At 49.1% G+C, this 11,197-nt stretch overlaps 1 pseudogene; it reads left to right on the top strand.

Moving 5' to 3' along the window:
- The first annotated feature begins 348 nt into the window (after positions 1 to 348).
- The window catches only part of LOC140548858 (protocadherin-10-like), a 29,018-nt pseudogene continuing 18,169 nt past the window's right edge, over positions 349 to 11,197 (top strand).

Genomic DNA, 11,197 nt, shown 5'->3' with positions numbered 1-11,197 from the left:
TGGGAGAGAGACAGAGTGAGTGAGTGAGACAGACCGAGAGCGAGCGCGTGCGCGCGCGAGAGAGAGAGCTGGGGATTTCTGCGCGAGACAGCGGGGAGAGAGAGAGAGAGAGAGAGAGAGGGAGAGAGAGAGGGAGGTGCGGGAGGAGGAGAGACGGATTGCAGCGCTGGATTGCGTTCGCCGCGCGCGCGACTGTGGAGCTGTATGAGGAGTTACCGCTCGTGCTCTGTATCGGAGATAACGCGCGTTTGAAGAGATCAAAGAAGAGGAGCGCGTGGAAGTGTGCATTTTTGAGGGGTGTTTTTTTTTGTCATTTGTTTGTTTGTTTGTTTTGTTTGTTTGTGACCATGTTTACTCCCGGCTACCCTCACCGGACTCTGCACGGAGCTGCCGGTGCTGACGCAGTGGTAGCGCGCAGCGCGCGCACACGGGAGCCCCGAACAGCACGGAGAAATGGGTTTGGAGCAACGGAGGAGCTTTGGCACGTAACGCGCGCTGAGAGAGCGAGCGAGAGAGAGAGAGAGGGCGCGTGAGTGAGAGAGAGAGAGAGAGAGAGAGAGAGAGAGAGTGAAGGAGGGGGGTTAAGAAGAGAGCGAGAGAGGGAGAGAGAGAGGGAAGAGAGAGAAAAAACACACGCACGTGCCTCTTTTGGAGATGTTTGTGCTACTGCTCGCGCTCTCGCTCGCGCATGGAGGGCTCGCGCAGCTTCGTTACTCGGTTCCGGAGGAGCAGGAGCGCGGCACGCTGGTGGCCAACATCGCCGAGGACCTGGGGCTGGACGTGACCAAGCTGCACGCGCGCCGCTTTCAGACGGTGCCCAGCTCGCGCACAGCCGTACCTGGAGGTGAACGTGGAGAACGGAGCGCTGGCCGTGGGTGCGCGCACCGACCGCGAGGAGATCTGCCGCCAGAGCGCGCAGCAGCAGCAGCCGTGCCTCCTTCACCTGGAGGTGTTCCTGGAGAACCCGCTGGAGCTGTTCCGCGTTGAGGTGGAGGTGCTGGAACATCAACGACAACGCGCCCGCCTTCCCCTCGTCCGACATCGTGGTGGAGATCACGGAGAGCGCCACGCCAGGCACCCGCTTCCCTCTGGAGAGCGCCGCTGACCCGGATGTGGGCACCAACGCCCTGAGCAACTACGCCATCAACCGCCAACGAGTACTTCAGGCTGGACGTGCAGACGCAAGGCGACGGCAACCTCTTCGCCGAGCTGCTCCTGGAAAAGCCGCTGGATCGCGAGCGGCCAGGCGGTGCACCGCTAACGTGCTGACCGCCGTGGATGGCGGACAGCCACAGCGCACCGGTACCGCCCTGCTGGTGGTGCGGGTGCTGGATTCCCAACGACAACGCCCCCGTCTTTGACCAGCCGGTGTACACGGTCAACCTACAGGAGGACGCTGCGCCCGGCACCCTGGTCATTCAGCTGAACGCCACCGACGTAGACGAGGGCACCAACGGCGAGGTGGTGTACTCTCTGAGCAGCCACAACCTGCCCAGCGTGCAGCAGCTCTTCGCTGTGGACGCGCGGAGCGGGCGAGTGGAGGTGGCAGGCGCCGTGGACTACGAGGAGAGCAGCACCCACCAGATCTACGTGCAGGCCCGCGACATGGGACCCAACGCCGTGCCGGCACACTGCAAGGTGCTGGTAAAAGTGGTGGACGTGAACGACAATGCGCCGGAGGTCAGCTTCAGCACCGTGAGTGAGGCGGTCAGCGAGGGCTCGGCACCAGGCACCGTGGTGGCCATGCTGAGCGTCTCGGACAGGGACTCGGGCGACAACGGACAGGTGAGCTGCGAGCTGCTGGGCGACGACGCCGCGCCTTTCAAGCTCAAGCCGTCCTTCCGGAACTACTACTACACGGTGGTGACCGACGGGACAGCTGGACCGGGAGGCGGCGGACAGCTACACGCTGACAGTGGTGGCGAGGGACGGCGGCACCCCGCCGCTCTCCACCAGCAAGTCGGTGAGGGTGCGCGTGTCCGACTGAGAACGACAACGCACCCAGATTCACACAGCCCGGCCTACGACGTCCACGTCAGCGAGAACAACGTGCCCGGGGCGTACATATACGCCGTCAGCGCACTGGACCCGACCTGGGCGCCAATGCCCGCGTCACCTACGCCATCGAGGAGCGCGACATCCAGGGCATGTCCGTGCTCACAGTACGTCTCCGTCAACTCGGACAAACGGCTACCTGTACGCGCTTCGCTCCTTCGACTACGAGCAGATACGGGAGTTCAGCTTCGTCGTCAGCGCCCGGGACTCGGGCGACGAGCGGCAGCTGGCGGGACAACGCCACAGTGCGGGTGGTGGTGGTGGGACCAGAACGACAACGTGCCCAGCATCATCGCACCTGCCGCGCAAAAACGGCACCGCCTTGGAACGTCTCCCGCGGACAGCCGAACCGGGTTACCTGGTGACCCGGGTGATCGCTACGGACGCGGACGACGGCGAAAACGCCCGGCTGTCGTACAGCGTCGTCCGCGGCAACGAGCTGGGCATGTTCCGGATGGACTGGCGGACCGGGGGAGCTCCGTACGGCGCGGCGTGTCGTGTCCAAGAAGCGCGACCCCACGCAGCGCCCGTACGAGCTCCTGGTGGAGGTGCGCGACCACGGCCAGCCGCCGCTCTCCGCCCTCCGCCACCATAAGCGTGGTGCTGGTGGACGCGGTGGCCGGAGGAGCGTCTGGCAGGGCCGAGAAAGGCGGGCATGGCTGGGCACGGGGCGCATGGCGAGGGCACCCTGGACCTCACCCTCATCCTGATCGTCGCCCTCGGCTCCGTCTCCTTCGTCTTCCTCCTGGCCATGATCGTGCTGGCCGTGCGCTGCCGCAAGGACAAGAAGCTCGGGCGCGCGCTCCTGCCTCGCGAGGGGCAGCGAGGAGTGGTGCATGTGCTGCACATGCTGCACGTGCTGCGGGTTCGGCAGCGGTGGCGTTGGTGGGGTGGGCGGGGTGGGCGCCGGTGCCCGCCGGCGCGCAAGAAGAAGAAGCTGAGCAAGTCGGACATCATGCTGGTGCAGAGCGCGGCGGGCCAGGGCGGGGAGCGTGCATGCGCAGGTGCCGGTGGAGGAGTCGGGCAGCTTTGGGCGCGCCACCTGCACCGCAGCGCCCAGAACTACTGCTACCAGGTGTGCCTGACGCCCGAGTCCGCCAGCACCGAGCTGATGTTCCTCAAGCCTGGCGGAGGCACGGACGGGGCGGTGGGCGCGAGCTTCGCAGAGCAGCAGCAGCAGCAGCAGCCGGACATCATCTCCAACGGCAGCATCCTGTCCAGCGAGGTGAGGCATAACCCAGGGCACGCGCGCACACACACACACACTTTGAGAATAGGTGCGAGCGCGTGCATGAACGCAATCACCGTCCACACCTGTACAGTTTTGTGAGCGTGCACGAGCAGACTTTGAGCTATAGGCTCACAGACACGACCCACATAACTGCTTGCATGAGCGCTCACACACACACAAACGCGCGCGCGCGTACCGGGTCACAGACATGCTCGTTTTTAGGCTCGCGCACATACATAATAACTACACGTGCATGAACACACACACGTCGCACGACGCACGTGAATGAATATGCACACGCACCTGGTTCGGGGGTTGGTGAACTGGGTTGCGCGCACGAGCGTAGCGCACGCAGACAACCGAGTCTGGAGCAGGCGCGTGAATTCAGATGTATTCATTTATTTAGAGTTTCTTTTATTTATTGTTTGTTTTATTGCTGTTGACTGAATGCACACATCCGCACGCGCGTCCTGGGGTGTGAGTTTTGGTTGTCTGTGCTCGTGCATTCATGCATGCACGCACGCACGCACTCACGCTCTGACACGTTATTGTGCTTGGGCTACAGGCGGCGCGTGCATGCATAAGCAATATATATGCAAGGTGATTCTGGCTTTGGGCGCGTGCACGTCCCCCCCCCCCAATTTGCCTAGATGCACGCACGCGGCGTTGGGGTTATGAACACGCATGAATGAAGTCCCACTCGCACACTCTTTAAGGCTGCCTGCTGGGCGCGCGCGCGTGTGCACGCCTCCGTTATCGCTGGAAGTCGCGTGGCGCTGTTTATTGTGTTGGTTTTGTGAGTGCTGCTGTAACGCGCGTGGCTCCGAGCTGCGCGCGCCCCCGGGGGCTGTTAGTTATGTCTCACAGCTTTAATTACCCCACAGCGCTGGAGGGGCGCGCGCTGCCACAGCTCTACAACTTCGCGCGCTCGCGAGTTAAAGTTTGTATTGGGTGTTGACGATGCTGGTCACGCGCGGGCAGGAGGACAGAGGAACAAAGCGGGCACTGTGGAGGGTCTCAGACAAAAGTATCCGGAACACCCTCCGCCAGCGCCGCTCCTCAAATCAAGGCTATTAGCCGGGAGCTGGTCAGCATCTAGTGAGCTTTACACACGAGAAGCTGGAACATTGCTGTGAGGAGGATTTGATTGCAGTCAGCCCCGTGAGAGTGAGAGCATCAGCGAGGTGGAGGATCAGCTCACTCCAAAGCTACTGGCCGGAGCTCTCATCACCACTCCACAGAACCCTGAAGCCCAGAAGCTTGATGCCACTCTAGCCCTCGCCTGGCACTGGGCACGGTGACCTTGGGTCATGTGATCACAGCTGCTTCAGAGGGTCATGTGCTATTGAGTCAGTGCTTTTCAATGGAGAGTATACAGCTGTGTGTGAAAAGGCACGAGGTTGTCTGGATACTTTTCGATGTGTAGTGTCTACCTGTAATTAACTCTATATAACGTTAGAATAAACCCAGATAAACATAAAGTCCAGTGGTCAGTAAGAGTGTCTACCTGTAATTAACTCTATATAACATTAGAATAAACCCTAATAAACATAAAGTCAGTGGTCAATGAGAGTGTCTACCTGTAATTAACTCTATATAACATTAGAATAAACCCAAATAAACATAAAGTCAGCGGTCAGTGAGAGTGTCTAACCTGTAATTAACTCTATATAACATAGAATAAACCCAAATAAACATAAAGTCAGTGGTCAGTGAGAGCGTCTACCTGTAATTAACTCTATATAACAGAATAAACCCAAATAAACATAAAGTCAGCGGTCAGTGAGAGTGTCTACCTGTAATTAACTCTATATAACATTAGAATAAACCCAAATAAACATAAAGTCATGATCAGTGAGAGTGTCTACCTGTAATTAACTCTATATAACATTAGAATAAACCCAAATAAACATAAAGTCAGTGATCAGTGAGAGTGTCTACCTGTAATTAACTCTATATAACATTAGAATAAACCCAAATAAACATAAAGTCAGTGATCAGTAAGAGTGTCTACCTGTAATTAACTCATATAACATTAGAATAAACCCAAATAAACATAAAGCCAGCGTCAGTGAGAGTGTCTACCTGTAATTAACTCTATATAACATTAGAATAAACCCAAATAAACATAAAGCCAGCGGTCAGTGAGAGTGTCTAACCTGTAATTAACTCTATATAACATTAGAATAAACCCAAATAAACATAAAGCCAGCGGTCAGTGAGAGTGTCTACCTGTAATTAACTCTATATAACATTAGAATAAACCCAAATAAACATAAAGCCAGCGTCAGTGAGAGTGTCTACCTGTAATTAACTCTATATAACATTAGAATAAACCCAAATAAACATAAAGTCAGTGGTCAGTGAGAGAGTCTACCTGTAATTAACTCTATATAACTTAGAATAAACCCAAATAAACATAAAGTCATGGTCAGTGAGAGCGTCTACCTGTAATTAACTCTATATAACGTTAGAAATAAACCCAGATAAAACATAAAGTCAGTGGTCAGTGAGAGTGTCTACCTGTAATTAACTCTATATAACATTAGAATAAACCCAAATAAATATAAAGTCAGCGGTCAGTGACAGTGTCTACTTGTAATTAACTCTATATAACATTAGAATAAACCCAGATAAACATAAAGTCAGTGGTCAGTGACAGTGTCCTACCTGTAATTAACCTCTATATAACATTAGAATAACCCAAATAAACATAAAGTCAGCGGTCAGTGACAGTGTCTACTTGTAATTTAACTCTATATAACATTAGAATAAACCCAGATAAACATAAAGTCAGCGGTCAGTGAGAGCGTCTACCTGTAATTAACTCTATATAACATTAGAATAAACGCCAAATAAACATAAAGTCAGCGTCGGTCAGTGAGAGAGTCTACCTGTAATTAACTCTATATAAGCATAAGAATAAACCCAAATAAACATAAAGTCCAGCTGTCAGTGAGTAGTGTCTACCTGTAATTAACTCTATATAACATTAATATAAACCCAGATAAACATAAAGTCAGTGATCAGTGAGAGCAGCGTCTACCTGTAATTAACTCTATATAACATTAGAATAAACCCAGATAAACCATAGAAGTCAGTGATCAGTGTAGAGCGTCTACCCTGTAATTAACTCTATATAACATTAGAATAAACCCCAAATAAACATAAAGTCAGCTGTCAGTGAGAGCGTCTACCCTGTAATTAACTCTATATAACATTAGAAATAAAACCCTAATAAACATAAAGTCAGAGGCTCAGTGAGAGTGTCCTACCTCTAATTAACTCTATATAACATTAGAATAAACCCAAATAAACATAAAGTCAGTGGTCAGTGAGAGAGTACTACCTGTAATTAACTCTATATAACATTAGAATAAACCCAAATAAACATAAAGTCAGCTGTCAGTGAGAGTGTCTACCTGTAATTAACTCTATAACATTAGAATAAACCCAGATAAACATAAAGTCAGTGATCAGTGAGAGCCGTCTACCCTGTAATTAACTCTATATAACATTAGAATAAACCCAAATAAACATAAAGTCAGTGGTCCAGTGAGAGTGTCTACCTGTAATCTAACTCTATATAACATTAGAATAAACCCAAATAAACATAAAGTCAGTGGTCAGTGAGAGTGTCTACCTGTAATTAACTCTATATAACATTAGAATAAACTCAAATAAACATAAAGTCAGTGGTCAGTGAGAGTGTCTACCTGTAATTAACTCTATATAACATTAGAATAAACCCAGATAAACATAAAGTCAGCGGTCAGTGAGAGTGTCTACCTGTAATTAACTCTATATAACATTAGAATAAACCCAAATAAACATAAAGTCAGCGGTCAGTGAGAGCGTCTACCTGTAATTAACTCTATATAACATTAGAATAAAACCCAAATAAACATAAAGTCAGTGGTCAGTGAGAGAGTCTACCTGTAATTAACTCACACCCCCCTCACCTCCGATCCTCTGGTTCTGCTGGTGTATTCACTGCTGTTCCGCCTTAACTGACCGATGTAATCTCCAGACAGGCTGAAAGGGTGGTCTGAAATGTGATTGGCCAGGCCCGGTGTGGGGACCCAGAGTCTGACAGAGGTCATTTATCAAGTTTGAACTGGTCGGGAGAAACTCAGCCGATGGCCCGCCCACACATACACCGACCACCACGAGGTCTGACCTGCGAGACTGAACTCTCCTCAGTTTTCTCAGCTGAAAGGAGAAACGGCTGAGAACCCTGTCAGATAAGATCAGTCCTACAGGGTGGTGGTTCTAGCTGTGGTTCTGATCTGAAACCCGAGAATCTCCTGCTGCTCCTGTGGGACCAGTGTGTGTACACAGTGTGCCATAACGTCCCAGTGACCAATGAAAGACGCATCAGAATTGACCATATTTCTCCCCTCTTGAGTAGACACTGGCTTGTCCATATGTTTGTTTACTCATTTATTCGTTTGTTTGTTTATTCGTTTCGGCAGTCCTATCGTTCATCACTATGTCCATTTACCTGTTTTGTTTGTCAGTCCATTGGTTTTTTGGTCAGTGTGCTATTTCGTTTGTTCAGCTGTTCGTTCGTCAGTCCATTCGATAATTCATCACTCCACTCGTTCGTTTGTTCATTGTTCTGCTGTTCACTTTTTCATTCGTTTGTTTACTGATTCACTCTTCTGTCAGTATGTCCATTTATGTGGCCGCCTCACCCGTTTGCTTGTCAGTGCATTCGTTCTATTAATTTACTCAGCTCCGTCTGTTATCGTGGTCCATTCGTTTGTTGGCAGTGTGCCCATCTGCTTGTGCGTTCGTCTGTTTCCTCATTCGTTCGTTCATTCACATTCTTGTATGTTCATTTGTTCACCTATTCATTCGCCCAGTACATCTGTTTTCTGTCTGCAAATCCGTTCATTCGCCTGTTGGTTTTATCAGTAGATTCATTTGCTGTTTGTTCCGCAGTTCATTTGTTTTCTCATCAATTCGTTCGTCAGTTTGTTCACCCAGTTCAATTAAAAAACTTTGTTGATTTGTTTGTTTCAGTTCATTCGTCAATCGATTCACCTGTTTGCCTGAACGATTTATTTGCTGATTTGTTCAGCAGTTTGTTTGTTTGCTCGCCTGTATGTTCACTTCATTCCTTCGTTTCTTTTCGTTCATTTGTTCATTTCTCGGGTCACGTGTTTGTTTGCCAGTCTGTTCATTGGTTGGTCAGTTCATTAATTCGTCTCGTTTTCCTAGTTTTGTCTTTTTCTCGGTCTATTTGTTTAGAAGTATAGTCGTTTGCTTGCCTGTTTGTTCACTTCGTTTGTTAGTCAGTCCATTTGTTCATTTGCATGTTCATTCATGCGATTCATTTGTGTTTGCTTGCTCGCTCATCAGCACGTCAGTTTGCCTGTTTGTTTGGCAGGTCATTCGTTTGTTCACATGTTCATTCGTTTGTTTGGTAATTTCTCAGTTCATATGTTTGTTTGCCAGTCTGTTTATCGGTTCCTCTCGTTCATTGGTTGGTTCGTTCGTTCGTCTGTCTGTCTGTTTATCAGCTAGTTGTCTATTTTTCCAGTCCATTTGTTTGATTGGCTGTATATTTATCAGTAGGCCCATTTGTTCGCTCGCCTGTTTGTTCGCTCGTTTCGTGTTCGTTTGATAGTCGGTTTCGTTCATTTCTTCTTAGTTCATATGTTCGCTTGCCAGTCTGCTTATTGGTCGTCAGTCCATTCATTTGCTTGTTGTTTTATCTATCAGCCCGTTTGTTTGCCTGTTTATCAGTAAGTTTGCTTCATTAGAATATTAAGGTCACGCCCACAAAGTTTCTCAGACAGATCTGATCTGGGGTTTATAAGCAGTGTTTGAGGTTTTTTTATTCATTTGCTGGGTGTTTAAGTATTAGCACTCTGTTCCGCTATCACACACACACACACACACCGGCAGCACGTTACACCGTGTTTCCCGAGAACTCAGCGGCTGCTGTCAGTGTGAACGCAGGTAGACAATATCTAGCACTCAGCCGTGGCTGTGCCTGTGGCTGAGCTGAAGAGGAGGTAGCGGTGGTAGCCAGAGCCAGATTAGGATAGCCTGCTGCCCCGGGCATTAGAGGCATGGTGCCTCATCCTCGGCAATACACTCTGCAAACACAACACCCTCCTAATCACACACACACACACACACACACCGCCTGGCTTCACTAATTAGCTCAACAGAAGCAGAAGTCAGCGAGCAAGAAAAATCTGAGGAGGATTTATTTACTTTCTAGACATGAACTGGACAAGAGCTGAGACCAGAGCCTACAGGAATGACATCATTCACTTACACCCCACACATTAGAGGTGTGTGAGTGTGTGTGTTGTGTGTGTGTGTGTGCGTGTACGACTGAGAGTGGACAGTTCTGTAGAAATGGTTTTCATATTATTTTCTATATAGTACCCAGACCAGACCGATAGAACCCTCTACGCTTTTTCCACAGCTATCATCTATCTATATGACAAAAGTATTTTGGACACCTGCTCATTAATTACTGTTTTCAAAAAAAAGATTAATTAAAAGGGCTGATCCTGCTTCTGTTGAGGAGTAACTGTCTCAACTGTCCAGAGAAGAAGACTTTCTACTAGGTTCTGGAGTATTCTGATTGCTGTGAGGATTGATTGATTGCATTCAGCTAAATGGTAACAAAAGTGTCAGTGAGGTCAGGATGTTGGATGTGTGATCATCACCCCACCCTCATCATCCCCAACTCATCCCATCCAAAAGTACTGGATGGAGCTCCTCCACCATCATTGCAGGTGAACACACATTTGAACCCCGGAAGTGAATCTTGGACTGAGTCTTCATTTGTATCTTGAACCGAATCTAGGCCTGGGTCTAAAGTGAATCCTGGACGGAGTCTTCATTTGAATCTTGAACTGAATCTAGGCCTGGGTCTAAAGTGAATCCTGGACTGACTCTTTATTTAAATCTTGAACCAAATCTAGGCCTGGGTCTAAAGTGAATCCTGGACTGAGTCTTCATTTGAATCTTGAACTGAATCTAGGCCTGGGTCTAAAGTAAATCTTGACTGACTCTTTATTTGAATCTTGAACCAAATATAGGCTGGGTCTAAAGTGAATCTTGGACTGACTCTTCATTTGAATCTTGAACTGAATCTAGGCCTGGGTCTAAAGTGAATCTTGTACTGACTCTTTATTTGAATCTTGAACCGAATATAGGCCTGGGTCTAAAGTGAATCTTGGACTGACTCTTCATTTGAATCTTGAACTGAATCTAGGCCTGGGTCTAAAGTGAATCTAGGACTGAGTCTTGAATCTGGGATTCAGTCTTTGTTTGAATCCTGAACTGATTCTGGATATCAGTCTTTGTTTGAAATCCTGAACTGATTCTGGGATTCAGTCTTTGTTTGAATGCTGAACTGATTCTGGGATTCAGTCTTTGTTTGAATGCTGAACTGATTCTGGGATTCAGTCTTTGTTTGAATCCTGAACTGATATCTAGGGATTCAGTCATTGTTTGAATCCTGAACTGATTCTGGGATTGGGTCTAGGGTTGTATTTTGATTTGAATCTGGACACGAGCCTTAAACTGACTCTTCAGTGCAACCCTGAACTGAGTCAAACGAACACTGTTTTGAACAGCAAGTGATTCTTTCTGTCTGTTCATTGTTTGTTTCAGACCAAACATCAGAGAACTGAACTCAGTTACCTTGGACAGACCACGCCGCGTGAACAGGTAACACACGACACACACACACACACACACACACACACTTCTTCACTATTAGAACTAACGTTTATCACTACATAGTAAGAGTAATAAACCCAGGGTTCAGTAGGTCAATACCACACCCCCTCACTCACCCCCCTAATCCCCCCCTCACCCCCCCACCCCCCTCACTCACTCACTGTGCTCTCTCTCCGCAGCTCAGCGTTCCAGGAG

This window comes from Salminus brasiliensis, unplaced genomic scaffold (genome assembly GCF_030463535.1).
Source record: "Salminus brasiliensis unplaced genomic scaffold, fSalBra1.hap2 scaffold_139, whole genome shotgun sequence".
Classification (NCBI taxonomy): Eukaryota; Metazoa; Chordata; class Actinopteri; order Characiformes; family Bryconidae; genus Salminus; species Salminus brasiliensis.
The sequence above is the reverse complement of the archived record's forward strand: the minus strand, read 5'-3'. Positions and strand labels throughout refer to the sequence as shown.